The sequence below is a fragment of the Ochotona curzoniae genome, unplaced genomic scaffold (assembly GCF_017591425.1).
Source record: "Ochotona curzoniae isolate NIBS_2020 unplaced genomic scaffold, NIBS_Ocur_1.0 contig_2318, whole genome shotgun sequence".
In the NCBI taxonomy this organism is placed as follows: Eukaryota; Metazoa; Chordata; class Mammalia; order Lagomorpha; family Ochotonidae; genus Ochotona; species Ochotona curzoniae.
The window spans coordinates 885,894-904,250 of NW_024465419.1; the positions used below are offsets into that span (position 1 = coordinate 885,894).

Consider the following 18,357-nt stretch of genomic DNA (forward strand, 5'->3'; position numbering starts at 1 on the left):
CTATGTTGTTAATATTCTTAAAAATAAGATATCAACTGGATGCAAATGACTAATAATTATAAAATGCTCTGAACCACAGTTGTTGTGTTTAGAATTGCTAATAGTGCAAACATGGATAATGTCAAGTATCATTACTAAGGTACAATGAGAAACCCTAAAATGGTACAGATTTGGCATAAAATGTTTTCAAGTGATCTCTTAATTTTCTGTTTCTTAATGGGAGAGTTCGAGTTACATATTCATGTAATTCTTCTTTATTGGAATTAGCATGCTTTAATAGAATGCTTTAATGACCATCGTCTGTTAAAAATAACAAAGATGCTCTCCGTGGCTTTAAATGAGGCCATTTGCTTTGGGCCAACCCTCTTCCAGACTGCCTTCGAAGAGCTGAAGGCTGTGTGGCAGAGCCACCACTGCACACAGGTGGGTGCAGGGCAGAGGGCTGCTTCGTGTTCTGGCAGCCAGTGTCCAGGACTGCAGTGTGGAGTAAGTCACGGCTCAAAAGCAGAATGCAGCATGTTATATAACAGGCAAGCCTCCCTTGGAAGGTTCAAGGTAGAGAAACAGACATCTGGAGGAGGCAGGGAGTGAACAGCCTAAGCTCCTTTCTAAATAAATGTGCCAGGTGTTTTAAAGGAGAATCCCACACACTCTCTCAAACTGAAGGTAAACTTGCTCATACCAAGTTGAACACATGGATGTTTTGGTTCTACAAGCCCACTGAGTCAAATTCTTCAATTCAACCTCTAAATGTATCAGCTTTCCAAGATTTCCGATTGACTAAATGGAAAGATATACTTCTTTTCCTTAGAAAGGGTTACCCTTCCTCTCCTTAAAACTACAACATGAAGGACAAATAAGAGTAGGAGTGTAAATGGAGACAAAGCCCTGCTTTCCCATCCTGTTATTGTTGTTTGCTGTTAGAGTCTTAGTAAGGATATAGAACCCAAGAATGATGCAGAGCACATAGCAGAAAATCACAGCTCTGACCCCCTGGCCTCCCGTGCACCTTGTGAGACAAAGTGCCCATAAGGAGGATCCTGGAGAGGTATAGGATGAAGGCTACTCTCTATGCTATGTTTAAAACTAAATACAAGTAAGTGAGGATAATTGTGATCATTCTCTTAGTAATGACAAGCGCCCCTTCTGGCACCTGACAGTAACAACCTGAGACATACCCAAGCGAATAGCTTAACAATGAAGCTTTTGCATTCACAACAGAGTGGAGTGGCTTATGTGGCTTTATGTTTTCCATTGGAAACTCACATTTAAAAACTTGCAGACTGGGACTGGCACTGGGGAATAGCCATTAAGCCACATTCAGTAACCTTCAGTTGCAGGATCAATCCTAGTTACCCTACTTTAAATCCAGTTCCCTGCTCATGTACAAGAGCTTGGGTTCTGCCATCCAAGTGGGAGATGCAAATAAAGCTCTCGCTTTCCACTTGATCAGTTCTGGCTGTTATGTACATTTGGAGAATGAAACAACAAGTAAAATATCTCTCTCTTCCCTCCCTCCCCCCATAACTCTTTATAACTCTGACAAATAAACAAATAAACAAATCTTAAAAATCAAACAATGGCCTAAGTCACTGATGGAAGAAAAGAAACCTAAAGAATGTTATAAAAATCACATAAAGGAGAAGCATTAAAATGAGTCACTCTGAAACTTATCATAGTCCAACTGCCACTGAAATGATGCTTCAAGCAGCATTGAGTCAGAAGCTCACTATCAATGCGTCTGGTGAACTCTGGATTCCCTCCACTGTATAGTATACTTCATTGAAAGGGTGGCCAGGGAAGTCCTGGTCACAGCACTCAAAGGAGCCCTGTCACTCAGCAAAGAGTCCCAGCATGCCTAACAAGTCAGAGAACAGACCCTGGGCATCTGCTAACATTAACCAAACATTAGAAGATAGTCTCATAGTGTGTGTACTCAGATGCCACGTAGCAGGGCCACCAAGGAACTTGCTACAGAATCCACTCATATGACCAGAGCTCCATCCTGTCTGAAACTGAATACTTTTCAGGACCTCCCGACATTTTTTTCACTTCCAAGAACAGCACTCAAAGTAGCTCTTCCACCCAGAATGAGTTTTCAACTGCAAAGTTTATATCCCTTCAGAGAAATGCCTGAGGATGTTGACATCCAAGGGCAGGAAAGTTTCTTAATCATTTAAATTCCAATGTGTACTAGGTACTGGAGATAAATGCAATTCAGGGCTCCTATCTACTGCTTCACCTCTAAATGCCTGCCAACAGCAGGAGTTGGACTGGTACTAAGGCTTAGAGACAGAAATTCAATATGAGTCCTCCATGTGGGTGGCAGAAACCGAAATACCTGAGCCATCACTTCTGCATTAGCAGGAAACTGGAGTTAGGCGCCAAAGCTAGTCTCTAACCCAAGGACTCCAGGACAGGATGCAGGTGTGTTAAGTGCTAATGCAGATGTCTGTCCCACAGATGGCTCTGATGGAATGAAGACTGGATTAATACACAGAACGAACATCTGGCTAATGTGGGAGCAGTGTGGCCAGCCAATGTGTTATATTCTTCACCAGTCCTGATGTGTGGTCTTTTGAGGTGGTACCTCCCACAAATTCCAGAATGTAGGCACAGAGTGAACTTGGAGTCAACCACAAATAACTGAATCTCTGTGAATCCTTAGGGAGCAATCAATTTGAGCTAAAAAAGAAAATTGTGTGTGACCTGGATTCTGTAAACAAAACTACATTTTAAATGTGGTTGAAGCAACCAGATTTAAGGAGCCTTTTCCACAAAGCTAATTATTCCTTGATTACTCCTTCTTCCCACTAAAGTTCAAGTCCAAGTTCTTCTAATTGCATGTCATGATGTTCAGCTGCAACAAGATCTAAGTAACTCTTCTTTTGCCTCTTTTGTTTCTGCTTTTATTTTTTTCCACTTCTTCCACCAGTATATCTCTCTACCTTTCAATGTAGTCTCCCTGTCATGGATTGTATTGGAAGATGCTACCATCAAGGCTGGTGAGAGGCAGTGTTTAAAGGGGGAGTTTAAGCGACAGGCATATGGCATAACAGTTACTATGCCACTTGGAAAGACCGCGTCCCACATCAGAATGCAGGGTTCAAGTTTTGGCTCTGGTTCTCATTCCAGCTTCCTGCTAACTGGGAATTAGCAACGATGACTCAAAGCCTTGGGTCCCTGCTAGTGATGTTAGACACCTGGATCCTGAGTTCACAGCCCTGGCTGCCAGAGGCATTTGAAATTGGAACCAAAGAGAAGAGATCTTGGATTGTCTGTCTCTGCTTTTCAAATAATAATTCCAAAAAGGCAGGTGAAGAACATTTAATGATTTTCATATGCAAAAAATTTCAGTCCTATTACATTCCACAAAACATTTTTAATCCTCTTGCTTTGCATTCTACCTCCCCTGAATGTGTGGAGAGAAGCAGAAGACATTCACTATCACATTGAACACATGTATCATCTATATACTGATGCACCAAAACACATACATGGCTGTTGCTGTTGGAATCATATGGCACTCTTAGTACACAGAATGTAAATTCTGAATGAATGGAGTTTTAAGCCTAAGAAGTCTTCCCTCCCCTAGGAGAGGAAGTCTAAAGTAAGTGTCCAGGTCAGGAAAATCCTAATTGTGTTTCCCGTAGCAATGCTCAATGCTGACTGTAGGTCTGTATTACCTTCTGGAATGGATGGTTATTTTCCTCCAGAATGTGTTTATACTTGTAGGTTAAGACGTCACTTTAGGGACAGGAAATATTCATACTGCCTTAAGGCACTGTTTTTGATGATCACATCCCATGTCTAAATGTCTGGCTTGAGTCCCAAATACTCTCCTTCTGATGAAGCTTCCTGCTAACACATACCCTGGGAGAAAACAGATGATGGTTCAAGTACTTGGGTCTGAATCATCCATGTGGGAGACCCAGATGGAATTCTAGACTTCTAGTTTTGGATTGGCTAAACCTTGGCTATTGCTGAAATTGGGAAAGTGAATCAGTAGATAGAATATCTCTGTCTCCTTATCTATCAAATAAAATGAAAATGAGTAAGTTTAGAAAGTTTTGGAAGATGTCACATGGGATCAGAATTGCAGCACAATAGCAGTTAACCTGCTACCCACAACACCAGCATCTCACATGTGTGCTGGTTCCAGTCGGATTTTTCCACTTCTGAACCAGCTCCCTGGTAATGTGCTGGGAAAGCACCAAAAGACAGCCCAAGTGTTCACATCTCTGCCATCCACATGGCAAACTCAGTTGCAGTTCAAGGTTACTGGTTTTGGCTAGGCCCTTGCAGCCAGCTGGGGAATATACAGCTGTCTGTCTGTCTTTCCCTTCCTGTCTGTAACAGCCTTTTAAATAAATAGGTCTTAGTAGAAAAAGAAATGGCATTTACTATAGTTCGGGGCATTTAAGAATGAAGATCAGCTTTCTACTCTGTGCTGTTGAATGACACTTTCATTTTCATGTAGGGCTCTTGGGGCCCGGGTGTCACTTCATCCCTCAGTCAAGAAATTCACCAATCAGTCCATGGGGCAGCGGTGATGCTGTGAAACAGGCTAGCAGCCCCTCTATGCTTTGAGTCTCAGCCCCTGATCTCCCAGCTTGGACAGCACCAGATAGATAGCCCTTGCTTAATCATCTCCTTATACTTGAGAGCCCATGTCACTTTAAGGGAAAACGTCAAAATAAATTCACAATCTGAGAAACGACACTCAGAGGTATTTCAAAAAGTTAGTGGAACACAGACGTAAAAGGTACCTTTACTTAGGTGCAAACAACCTGAAATCTGGGCAAAGGACAGTGTTCACAAAGTTCACAACACATCATTACTTATGAAAATATAATGCATGGATTTCGAAATCTTTGAAGCAAAACTGACTTCTCTTTTAATTCTATACTCTATGCGCTTTGAGGGATACTCTCCTATAAATGCTTAAGTACAGCAAATAACAATTTTAAGACTACTTTTCTATGAAGTTCTTGAAGGAACAGTGGGATAAATAAATGAGAAAAATACTCAAATTCTCATTTTTCAAAAAAAAAAAAAAGAAGGTGACTATTGAAATAGGCCTTAAACAAACTACTGGACTTCAGAAGAGGGGAAATGTAAGTTATTTCCTGGCACAAAGCCCTTAAAGTTGGATGAGCCAGGTGTGAAGAGAATGAAAGCATAATGCATATAGAATGAGCACCACTAATCACAAAATCCAAACTTTCTGAGAGCAAACCTGATACTCCAGGTGCAAAATTCTATAATATAAAACTATATTTCATATGCAGAATTATTTTTTAAAAACATCATATAGCATCATCTTTGGGGTAGATATACAAAGAGAACATAAAACTTAAACCAAGTTTAGGTCTAGGTTTTTCCCTTTCCTAAGATAACTATCATAAATATGGAAGTACAAGAAATTTTGAGACGTGAAACATTTCTAGTTTCAAGCATTTTGCATCAGGGATACTCAGCAGGTGCTGGGTTTAGATAAGTATTGTGAATCCAGAAGTGGGGTGGCTGGAGAAGTTAAATTGGACCAATAGAAATTTGGGAGAAATAAGGTTTGGGAGCAGGGAAACAACACAATGAGAATAGTGTTTGTAGAGGAGTTTTCTGCTCACTGAATTGACTATTGTGAGAGCAGAGATCAAGTGAATGTGGCTGATACACAGCTAAATGGCTAACAGAGAAGTCTGTAGATGAAGAGATGGCTGTGCCAATACACACAGGCTGGGAGAAAAGATTAGCAAAGTATCCTGACAGCCCCTTGGTGAGGATTCATCCCAAGGCAGATCATTCAATGCACTGTCATGGTGAAAGCTGCCTCTATCTGATTGAGAATGAGGCTGAGCTGAATTTTAACACTGTACTAGGAGGGCATGCATTTGATCTAGCGGTTAAAACACTGCTTAGGACACTAGTGTCATTCAACAGAGGACCTGGCTTTAAATCCTGGCTCCCTGCTTGATTCCAGTGTCTTGTCAAGGCCCTGGAGGCAGCAGGAGACAGCTCACATAGTTGGGTCCTTGCCAGCTATGTGAGACACCTGGGTTGAGTCCCTAGTGCCTGGCCTCGGCCCCAGCCATTGCAGACAATTGGAAAGTAACCTAGCCAATGAAAACTAATACACACATGTACATTCACCCTCTCTAAAGTAAATAAATTTTAAGTATCCTACAAAAAAATTAGACCTTTGAGACTCAAGACAGGGCAAGGGATGATTTTTTTTTTTCACAAGAACAAAGCAAATCCTTTTATTCAATGTCATTTTTTTTTTTTATTAATTGCATTGCATTAAGTGACACAGAGTTATGGGCACTGGGGTTCCCCCACCCCTCCCCGAACCCTTTCCCCATGGTGGATTTCTCCACCTTGCTGCGTTACCACAGTTCAAATTCAGTTGAGGTTCTTTTGTTGGAAGTATTTACCAAGCATAAAGTCCAGTGTCTTATTATCCTAGTGGGTGCAATGATTTCTTGGTGAGACCATCTCTGGTCCGAAGGTAAAGCCAGCAAATTATCATCCCAATCAATTAAAAGCCCGAACATAACATCAACAGCCATTTACAACCTTATGGCATTAATTGACATGGTATTGATTAATAGTATGTTGATAGGAAAATGCGGTTTCTTTACTACAAAGGGATGAATGTTTCAACACAGTGGTGGGCCAACACCCCGAGAAGCTCTGCGTTTAGTAAGCATGTCCACCATCACCCAGAGACTACCACACAAGGAGAGTAGAGGGGCTATCTCTACCTGGCTGAAGACAGAAGGGGTGGAAATGGTAATAAATCCAGACTAGAATTATTTTCAGGTTTTCTGTTGTATCCATGAAGACCAATGCATCAAAAATACAGAATATTTAACCAAGTTTTACGCGACACAATGGAAGAGAGAGTCCTGACAAACACACACCACCACAGCTCTCTGTGTTCTCAGAACACATGACTCCCTTCTTCACTCACAACTAGCAGACAGAAGCAGACACCAGAGAGGGTGGGAAGCAAACAGGCAGGTTTGGGAGTTGCAGCTATTCCTCAGGCAGAACTGCAATCATGGGGCACATCCTTCCTTCTAACCTGGGTGATATTCCAAGTCACTTTCTCTCACTCTGTGACTTTTCTACCTCTTCCTTCTCTAACTGAAGACTTCCCTGGTTTCTGCGGAATCATTCTAATATCTTATCAATGACCCATGTTTCCTTGTAACATTCCCATTCTACCCTCTCCACTGCCTCACTTCCATTGATCATTTTCTCGTTGCATTGCTGATCCCGTCATTGTGAAGGAATCAAATGCTGAGGATTCTCCAGGGATTTGGATAGACTTGGACTTCTTACTACTTGTTTGCCGAACCACAGGGTGACGTTGGACTCCAACCTCCCCCACCTGCAACAGGAGGATTCTAACACCTGTCTCTGTACGGCCAGTGAGAATGGCAGTTGAAGCCTGCAGGTCTCTGGCAGAGTCACAGGGCAGTCCTTTCAGACAGAACAGCCTCCACCTAGCCTTCCTCCTCCCCTTTATTCTTTACAAGGAAACCATTGACTACATGCACAGTGACCCAGCTCATTGCAGCATTAACAAGTAACAAAAACAACTACCACCAAGAAAGCAATGTACCAATGGTATCACAGAATTTGTCTTCTTTTTTATGAAAATCTGTCATTTAGATGTCAATAAACCTAGTGGTAATTCAACATTTAAATCATACTCATTCTTGAACATGATAATAAATGTGTAAACAATCCTCAAACTCTTGAATGTCTGAATAACAGGTACCAAATTCTCAAAATTCATTAAATTCTCTGATACTTTCTATTAGAGTAGTCTTTTTTAGGAAAGGACTTCTCAATGTAGCCACCTTTGCAAAATCCTATTCAATTTTTATGAATAGAAAAACATGAAAACGCTTAGCTTAGTGTTATGGAATAGTGAATCAAGCTACCATCTGCAAGGGCAGCAGATCTTATGAGCATCGGCTTATGTCCTGGTCGCTTCCTTCAGATCCAGCTCCCTGCTAATGCACCTAGTAAGTATCAGAAGATGGCCCAAATGCCTGGGCCCCTTTCACCCACGTGGGCAAGCAGGGTAACTTTTCCAGGCTCCTGATATCAGCTTGCCCCAGGTTCAGCCATTTGGGCCATCTTGGAAGAAAACCAGTGGAAAAATCTCTCCCTTTCTCTATCCTCGTCTCTATATCTGTCTCCATAACTCTTGCTTTTCAAATAAAGCATAAATAAACATATCCCATTTTTTTGTTTGTTTAACCTATTTTTAAAAGTCAGAACTCCTTATTTCTTTCCCCATTGTCCTCTCTTTCCCTTTTTGTTTAAGAGTGTGGGTGGGCACGTCTGTTTTCCCACTTCTTCTGGAGATTGAGCTCAAGGTCAGCTGACGTGGCCTCAGAGGACTCACATCTGACCCCACCAGGCAACCTGAGCTCTGAGTCATTCCTCTGGCAAAGTGCTGATCTGGGAAAGTTAGAGCTGCTGTCGTGAAAGGAAGATGAGTCAGGGCAAGAACAAACCACCAGTGGTGGAGGGCCAGAAGCAGGAAACATTAGATGGGGAAAGAAAGGTGCTTGAGTAAAAGTAGCACTGTTTTGATCAGGACCATTTAACATTAAAAAAAAAAAGGTATAAGGGTTGTTAGGCTCCCAGTTATCTCAGGTAGAGACCCAAGCACTCAGAGCATAAAAGAGCAAAAATTGGCCCCAGAGAAGTTTTGAAAAGGGAACCTTTCAAGTAGAAACTGACTTTATCATTTGCTTAAGTTTGATTAAGATAACAAGAGTCTAAACACAAAGGGAGCCTTCTAGCCTGTTTTCTGCATTTGCAATCCTTTGAATAAGGTCCAAGGATCAGTGTTTGCATATTCCTTTCAAAAGCACTGGCACATACATTTCTCAGGAAGTTTCAAGTGTTAGGATGATTAAATTCGAAAAAAACCTGGCTGCAAGAAAATTACAAGATCATTTTGTTTCATGCCTTCCTTTCCTTTTTTTAGCTGCCTTAAAACAAGAACCGCATTACGAGAAAAGACCCAACCATTCCTTTAAAAAGTCATCTTCATCGGCCATGTAAACATTTCTGTGTCCTCTCTGTGGACCCCAGCAATCATATTACACCCCAACTCTAGAACAAAGCTCAGGGAAGTGTCAGCACATTTTAAAAATTGTCATCAAATCAAAATGCATAACAGACGGACTTTTAAATATCTGTAAAATTTGCTGATAAACAAAACACAGCATACAACAAACAGTAACTTGTATAAGACTCTAGAAGGTGCATCCTGCAATCCTTTGGAACAGCAGCTGACCATCCCTGGCACGCTGGTCCTGGCAGCGATCTTGGACAGTCAGAGACTTCTTCCTGTCAATATTTTAATGATTTTTTTTTTTTTACTTTGGCAGATAGCAAAAAGGTTCTTTGTCTTAATGCCTTAATGACGCAGGTTTTCAGAGAATCAATAGCTCTGCTCAGAGTGGATCAAAGCAAAGTACTATACTCACCTGAAAAGGGAACGAATGTTTCAGGGATGATAAGCAGAGATCATGAGGAAGTCTTCTTTTCTTACAAGTCTCTGCAGCAGGGAAAGCTAAAAAAAGGAACAAAATGAATTACCATTGTCTTCTATTTAACAAGAATTGGCATACTATTACACCAAGTCACAGAGAATGGTAATTCTTCTAAAATCAGGCCAATACATAAAAAAAAAAAAAAACAGACAGATGGCCAACACAACAGTAAATGCAAAATACTCATTTTCACCTAGTTCATGTAGAAGCAGTGTCTCGCTTACTTCAATGACTGGTTTTGTGTTATTTTTTTTTAACAGACACTTAACCATAGCACTATATGGTAAAAAGAATATAATGACAAGTTGCGGAAAGTCATATAAAAAGCATTTTACACAAATGCCATCTTATTTCCAGGACTGTGACAGAGTGTTGGCATTTCAAAGGGCGCTGGGCCCAGCTGGTCTGCAGGTGCAGGGCAGGTGAGGGTTGCATGAGCATCACCCAGCTGCCTGGTGCATACCTCCCGGATGCAACAGGAGCACCTCTCATTGGCATTAAGGCTTCCATGCTAGAAACCATTCATTCATTCATTCAACCAGTACTGCCCAAGCACTTTCACGAATCATTAAAAGCTCTGGGGGTTAAGATAAAGATCTGTGACCTTACAGGAGTTTACATTCCAGAAGGGAGAGACTAAAACAAACAAGCACAATAGATAGAACTCAGAATGACTCACTGAGATGGCTTCATTTGAGCCAAATGCTACAGATAATGTGAGAAGAAGCCACCAGCTATTTGGGAAGCAAATTCCAAGAGTTGGAGCAGCCATGACCAGAGCTCTTCTGTTGAGCAAGTAGCAGGGGGTTGGTCTGGCTGGGGGAGGGGTAAGAGGGAAGTGAAAAGGGTAAATGACAGGTGGCAACAGATGAGCCAAACCCTAGAAAACAGGTGGTGAGGAAAGCAGGTGGCAAGGACAGAAAGGCCTGGAATCCAGATCCTGAGTGAGTACTGAAAAGGTGGATAGAACAAAAGCTGGCTGGGAGAGAAAGAATCAAGAGACCAAAGTACAGCAGAATGGAGAGGTTGCTTGAAGGTCTACAAGGTCATGCTCTTTGAGGGAATGCTCCCAATCCAGGCAGCAGGGTGGGGTAAGGAGAGATTACCCCAGGCAGTGCCAATCTAAGTGTGGAAACCAGGCTGGGGTCCAGTCTTAGGCAGAGTAAGGTAATCCTGAATGTACCCCTGCAGAAGTGGAAGTGCAATATCCCATCTTCATGTAGAGCCTGCACCTACCTAGCAAAGACTTTCCTTCAAATTTGGCAAGATATAAGAAATCTCTAAATCCAATTAAATGTGTACAAATCCAGATGCAAGGTAAAATCCAAGTGCTAGAATCTAAACCCAGATTTGACAGGCCAGTCTTTCACAAGCATATACCAAACAGATGACTTTTAAAAGTCTATAAGCATTCAAGAACAGATGGTAATTCCTTGCTACGCAAATCAGTTCAAAGACAATCACAAAATTACAACAGTAATGAAAGTCTTCTGAGCTCCAAGATACCTTTCCAAACTGCTAGGTGTATGCTTGAAAAGTTTCAGATCCTACATGATACAAGTCTGTTAAAGAAAACAGGTCCATGCAACAGTCTAGTGGGTGCTCTGAGAACAATTAGTAGAGAAAAGGAAAAAAAGAATACTTCATGCTGATTATATATCACATATAAGAGGATATGATGGAACTTGAAAATGTGAAACACAACTGTTGAGACCACATTGCTCCTATATCCCCTTAGCAGTGTCTCGAGCAAGTGTTCCAAGATATGTGGGCGAGGGCATTTAGGAAAGCAGAAAAGGCACCAGCTGTGACACCTGCACCCCTTATTAGAGTGTCCTGGTTCCACTCCCAGCTCCACTCCTGATGCCTGCTTCCCACTGATGCATATGCAAGGAGAGGCAGGGGGTAGAGATCTAGCAGCTAGGTCCCTACAGCCCATGCGGGTGACTAGAATGTAGCTCCCTACTCTTGGCCTGTTTACTGCTCCAGGTCTGGCTGTTGTAGGAATTTGCAGAGTGAATTGCTAAACAGGAGTTGTCTCTGTCTGTCAAATAAACAAAGTAAGTTGTAAAAAAAAAAAAAAAAAGCTGGGTGGGGCCAGTGTTATAGCATATCCTATTTACGCCTCTGCTGGTAATCCCAGCATCTTCTATGGACACTAATTCTACTCCCAGGTGCTCCACCTCCAACCCAACTTTCTGCTAATGCCCTGGCAAAGTAGCAGAAGTGCTTTGGCGCCTACACACACAAAAGAGCCCCACAAGAAATTCCTGGTTTTGGCTTCAGTCAGGCCCATCTCCAGCCATTTTAGCCATTTGGGGAGTGAACCAGTTGATACAAGATCTCTCTTTGTCTGTCCTTCACTCTCTGTCACTCTGCCTTTAAAATAAAAATAGATTTATCTTTGAAAAATAACACAGCGGGCAATAGTGAGTGGGCTTGGAGACCATCTCTCTTCAGAGAGCTCTTCTGGCACCCCTTTTCTCTGTTGCTAGAGAACAGGTAGTCCTTTCTTGGGATCACCAAGCTAAATGCCCAGGTCTGCTCCCTGAATCTTTAAGCATAAGTTAATTTCACCCCCTTTTTTTTTGCACCAAAATAAACTTATCTTTTAATTCCATTTGGCACTGACCTTTAAAACGTATGCTGCTGCTTCCCTTTCTCAGTAGGCGCTTTTTGTGGAAAGGGCTAGTGGCATCTTTTATTTTTTTTTAAGATTTATTTATTTTTATTGGAAAGGTAGAGTTAGAAGAAAGAGAGAGATGGGGTGGATCTTCCATTCTATGGTTTACTCCCTAAAGGGACATAACATAACAGCTACGGCCAGAGCTGGACCAGTGCAAAACCAGGAGCCAAGAGCTTCTTCTGGGCCAATGTGGATCCTCCACTGCACTCTCAGGCCATTCTCAGGGAGCTGGATTGGAAGTGGAGCCACCATAACCTGAACCAACACACGTAGAATGCTGGTGCCACAGGTGGAGGTTTAGTGTGCTATGCCATGGCACCAGCCTCATCTTTCTCTCCTTAAAGCTTATTACAGAACAAAAATGTAAAAAAAAAACAATTGACTGTATTTAAATAATGAGTCAAATGCATATTTAATTATTTTCCATTTAGGCAAATTTAGCACAATCAACCCTGAAATATTTACCAATTAGTTTCTAATGACAGACCTGTCCAAGTTCATTTAAGATACCCAAACTGTCAGGCACAAAGTCACTCATAACGTTACCATACAGCCCTGACATCCAACACTGCATAATGCCCATTGTTCCTTTATTACAGCACTTTTTCAGGACTTGTTCCCCTCTATTTTATGGGAAATGAATTTCAGTTTTTAACCCAATTACTACTTTTCCTGCTATGATTCTATAAGAGTACTTGAAAAAAAAAAAAACAGAATTAAAAGATAAGTTCTGTGGCAGAAAAAATGTTTGAAACCCAGGTATCAGCGGAATCTTCAAAAAATCATTTAAAAGGTATATTGTAAAATTACTATGCATGTTTTTAAAATCTTTGTTGCACAAAACCAAACTTACCTTTTAGGTTCCATTTTTATGAACTTTTTAAAGTATAAAACCTAGAAAGTTATCAGTCACAACATAACCTTTTAAATTACCTTTTAAATTTTTACTTCACTTGTAAGTCAGAGAGACAGAGACAAAAGACAGGCAGACATCCCTGTGTGCACATGAAACAGGGAAGCTGGATTAAAAGTAGAGGAGCTGGGACTCAAGCCAGACATTCCACAGTCTCAAAGTGCATCTCACCTTGCAGTCCAAATGCTCATCTCGTAGGTAACTACATGTTTATGTTGGTGCTGACAGACCTATCTTAGAATGATCAGTAATTTCCTTTTGGAGCAGATATTTGACCAAGCATTAAGATGCCAATGTTCCACAGCGGAGTGCTTGTGTTGAACCCTAACTTCCAACTCATGATTGCAACTTCCAGTTAGTGTGGACCCTGGTCGGCAGCAGGCAGCAGTGATGGCTCAGGAAGTAAGATTTCTGCCATTTCTATGGAGGGCTGGACTCAGTTTCCAGCTCCTGATTTTGCTGGCATTTGGGGTAATGAACCATCAGACTCTCTCTCTTTCTCTCACTCTCTTTCTCCCGTTCCCTCTTCCCCTCCATCTCAAATAAATGAAACTTTTTTTTAATAATCTAAAATAATGCTATTCTCTTATTAGTGCAGAAATAGGAATTATAAAAAAGGAAAGGAGTTTTTTTTAAGTTAAGATGTAATACTTCAGAAAATAAAAGTGCATATCTTAGTTACTATGCAAAAATATAGATAACATTTATGTAGTCCTTCTATAAAAACGCCTCGCTAGGATATGCTAAAAGGCCCTTTGGGATATCATATTAGCAGTGTATTATACAACACAGAAACATATGGATACTTAAATAATTTTTAAGCAATTCCTTGTAAGCAATATGAAAAGCAGTCTCAAGAAAGGGCATCACTGAGAACTACTTCCCAGCTTTTCTATGTCACTCAGCCCAACACTCTGCTCATAAAACAAGAGCTGTGCAGTATTGGTGTGTACAGTGTTTTCAGAGCAGATGAAGGAAGGGCAGTAAGAACACAGTTTTAAAGCGATCTACTTCCTAGAAATTCTCTGACAAAAGCAATTTACAGAGCATTTTAGAAGCTAGAGAGACAGAATAAACAACAGCACTAAACCACATGCGTATATCCTTCCATCTGAGTCTGTTGATTACGTGGACAGGTTTTCTCCGCTCCTCATCCTCCACCACAGACAAGAAACAGAGTAAAACAGGGGAAGATCAGGGCTTTGCAAGGAGAGCACTGACACTGGCACTGACACTACTCTTTTGGTCACTTGTGTGCACTGGTCTGAGCTGGGAACAGGTGTGGTTTGTATCCTGGGAGTGATAATGTAACGCAGAACAACTGTTCTCACTCCTGTTGCCAACTAAGGTGCCTGAGTCCTGAAAACTGAACTACCTGCTCCAAGTCACAGAGTCCCTGGGTGAGGGACAGCCATCCCACCACCAACTGTTCTTAGAGAAAACACACTATTACAGTCCATAGCAGACTTTCCCAATCTCCTTGCTTTTAGTCCTGAAAACTGAGATTTGAGTGCATTTTGACAGCGGAAGACAGGTCACCTAAGAGAATAAAAGCAGGAGAGAATGTGGGTGGTGGACTGAGGCATAATTAGCATCCCAAAAGTTCTCCTCTGCCAGGGAATACACAGAAACCATTTAAAATGGACATAGTTCTAGACGAGAGTGGTTATTTTAGCACAATATTTAAATGTGCACGCTGGGCTTAGGGGGAACAAAAAAATAAGTCCTGCCGAGTGTCTGGAAGCAGCAGGGCCCTTGGTTGATAGCAGACGCATAGTGGCAGCCAGCCAGCTGTGTGACTGTGACTCAATGCACAAGTTTTAATGGAATCCACAGTCTGATACTGGAAGGGCATCAATTTCTAAGTTTCAGGACTAAGTGGAGGCAGGAGTTCTTCGGAGTATAATATGGAGTTGTGCAGTAGACACACACTGAAAACCAAGCATCCATCCTTGCATTCATTTGGGATTCCTCAATCAGAGCCTTACCCACTTAAATATTTCTCTTTCAGAATGTACCATCTGGATGACAGGATCTCTGATTATTGGTTTAGGAGGCCACTGACGGTAACAAAAAACATCGCCGGACAGTGTTCAAAGTAAGTGGCATGCACCCTACCTTGCTGCAATTTTCTTTTAACTTTAAAGGCAGGGTCCTTCTGAAACAAAGCCAGCAGTCAAAAATCCCTTCTAGGCACAGCTGATTACACACCTACAGGTATTTCTGGCAGGATAGTGTAGGCTAACATTGTTTACATGGAAGAGGCGTCGAGAAATCTACAAAAGGTGAGACAAAGAAAGCCAGCCAAAATGAAGGCTGCACACATGTTTGAAGAAACAATAGCATACTACTTCTGCTACCACCCAGCGTTAGCATCAGGAGCGTCACTGCCAGTCCTCACCAAACTGTGCTTCGCTAAATTCTCCTGGTGGGCTATTATTCAGCAGCGTGTGGACTCAAGGCAAAGTCGACCAGGTCCTGAAACGCCACCACCAAGCCGCCTATGTTGATGCAACATCAGGCTTGCCGAAACACAGGGGAGCCAATAAGAATCACTCCTCAAGCACATGCACTCTGGAATGCAGGTGAAAACAATGTCCCTTCTGGAAGAAGGAGGCTGTTTACCAGCACAGCATCTCAGGGAAGACTTCTTTTGGTATGGAATACAGGAGTCCACATGGGATTCACAAAGCAAGATCAAATTAAATGGATGACACGATGAACATGCTTCATTTCATGCATCGCTGTGCTTGCTGTGAGACATAAAGACTTAAAAATAATTACCATGAACAGAAACTCCTGCACCGATCTCCGCTTGCAGCTGGCGGCCCTCACCCACCGATGCTCTACAACAAAGACGGCCGCCTGCTCTTCCGTGCCTTATTCCTTCTTTAAGGTTAGCAGCCCAGCACCTCGCCACTGTGAGAACACAGGATGGTACCTCTGTATCTATGTCTCTAATGCAGCATAAAGATTACTGTGGAAACCTATCACACGGGCGAGCAGCAACACCAGCCACCAATGAGGAGGAGGCACATGCAGAATCCAGCACATGCTCTCTAAGGCTCAGGCTGTCACCAGCGTTTAGCAGCCTGCTAATCTAATTATAGCTAGTTTGCTACCGAGCAGCTACTGGAACAGAGCACAGGAGCAAGCCCAATTTTAATAAATTAAAACCCACAGGAAAAAATCATCTTGATGTCCTTTCCTGTTGGGGATTAACGTGGCACTTCATCAACTGTAAGTGATTTTTAAAGTGCATCCTTAATTTTGCTTCAATCTCGAGAAACAAAGAGTGGTTGAATCAATGGACCGTAATGCCAAGCTTACGCGTGCTCTTCAGATTCCAGCACTCAGCAAAAAAAGAATCAAATCAACACCGTGAAACCACTAGTGGTCATGGGAGAAGAGCGAGTCTCACTTTATTTATCCTGGTTAGAGATTTGCCACTCCCTTGTCATAAAACGTGAGTTAATCATTCTCCAATAGAGTTTGAAATGCCATGCAAATATCCATGCACAGTGGCAGAGTGCTAATCAAGATGTCAAAAATCATAATCCTGGTGACAATGATTAGCAAGAATTGAGAACTACAAGCGAGAGAAAGGGAACTCAGAAGTCATTGTTCCAGGGGAAAATAAATGAAAGGAGATCTGCATTGTGGCACTGAAGATAAGCAACGCTGATATCTCAAATCAGGGTGCTGATTTCAGTTCCTGCTATTCTACTTTTGATTCAACTTCCTGCTAATGTACCTGGAAAGGCAGTAAAAAATGGCTCAAGAACTCAGCACCTAAAACTGACAAGCAGGACATGTGTGGAACTTTCAGCTCCTGGCTTCCACCAGGTCCAGCCTGGCAGGCTGTTTGGGGAGGTAGCAAGCAGGCAGACTTTTTTTCTCTTTTTCCCTGCCTCTCTCTACCTTTATAATAAATAAAATTAATATTTAAAAATAAAAGAACTGTACACTCCACAATTTAATGGCACCACTCATTCTAAAAGCCAAGTACACAGTCTGATGTGTAGGAACAAAGCATGCAATCTAATAGCAGGATTGCTTGGACTGAAGTTCTAAATCTACCACTTGGCAGCTGTGTGACCCTGGACATGTCACTGAATATCTCAGCATGTGAGAGAAAATAAGAGGTGTCTGTAGGAGCAGTTATTGTCAGTGAATTCTAAGCATTTAGCACAGAGCCTGGAGCAGATGGGCGGTTTCAAGTGAGTTCTCAGTGAAACCATGGTTAAACAGTAGTGATCTTCTCACAACCCTATGTTGTGTGCCTTCCTCTCCAGTAGCACCAAACTCAAACTCTTTGTGCCTCACTGCACAGTGGGTCAGACGCACCATTCAGACTTAATGAATGGTAACAAGCTAACAGCAGACAGGATCCATCACACAAAATCAGTATTGGCACTCACCATAGCAAGCAGTGATCACCAGTTCTACTTGATTCTATGAGACATTTTCTAATGTTTGTGGGAAAATGGAATAAAAATGCTTGAGTACAAAAAAGCATTAAAATCCAGGCATACGAGAAATCTTCCAAAAGTACATACAATGAAAAGACTGCATAGATTTAAAATGCTCATATAAAAATAAAATTGTGTTTTAGTTCCATTTTTAGCAAACTTTTCACGTTATCCTCTATATGAACTAATCTTAGAAGGAATTTTCGTAAAAACATGAAGTTACATGTTATTAAGAATGTGTAGCAAAGATTAGATAATATGTATTTTTCAAAAATATATTCTATGGAATGTAAAATGGGGGCAAAGTCTGTGATGAGACATTAGCTCAAACTTAAAACGAATTCATGTGGAAGCAGGAGATAAGTCACCTATACAAACATAATTCTCTGACAGCTTATTTATCTATTAGTTTCTTATTAAAATGATTTGTTTCTTCTCAATAGGTTTTACAGAATTAACGATCCTGGACAAACATCAATGTATTTTTTTATTCCCAGGAACTGGGTATTTTACCAGTCAAATTCCAATCCAATGACAAAATGTAAACTTCTCATTTCTGTAGCTTGTTTCTCTTTGATTTCTACTTGAAAACCTTTGCAAAAACCTGACAGGCTCACCAGACATTATGACTTGCTCCAAGAAACCAAATATTCCCAGGGATTAGTCAGTAGCTTTGGGAAAGAGCACTAAAGGGCA

At 41.5% G+C, this 18,357-nt stretch overlaps 1 long non-coding RNA gene across 2 annotated transcripts in view; it reads right to left on the bottom strand.

Annotated features, from left to right (window-relative positions):
- The window catches only part of LOC121151262, a 113,617-nt gene that overhangs the window by 58,244 nt on the left and 37,016 nt on the right, over positions 1-18,357 (bottom strand). The window contains exon 3 of one of the 2 annotated variants that reach the window (XR_005883145.1): positions 9,525-9,610. This is a non-coding gene — a long non-coding RNA (uncharacterized LOC121151262). Of the gene's footprint in view, positions 1-9,116; positions 9,611-18,357 lie in introns of those variants that run through there. The other variant, XR_005883144.1, reaches the window with a different exon arrangement.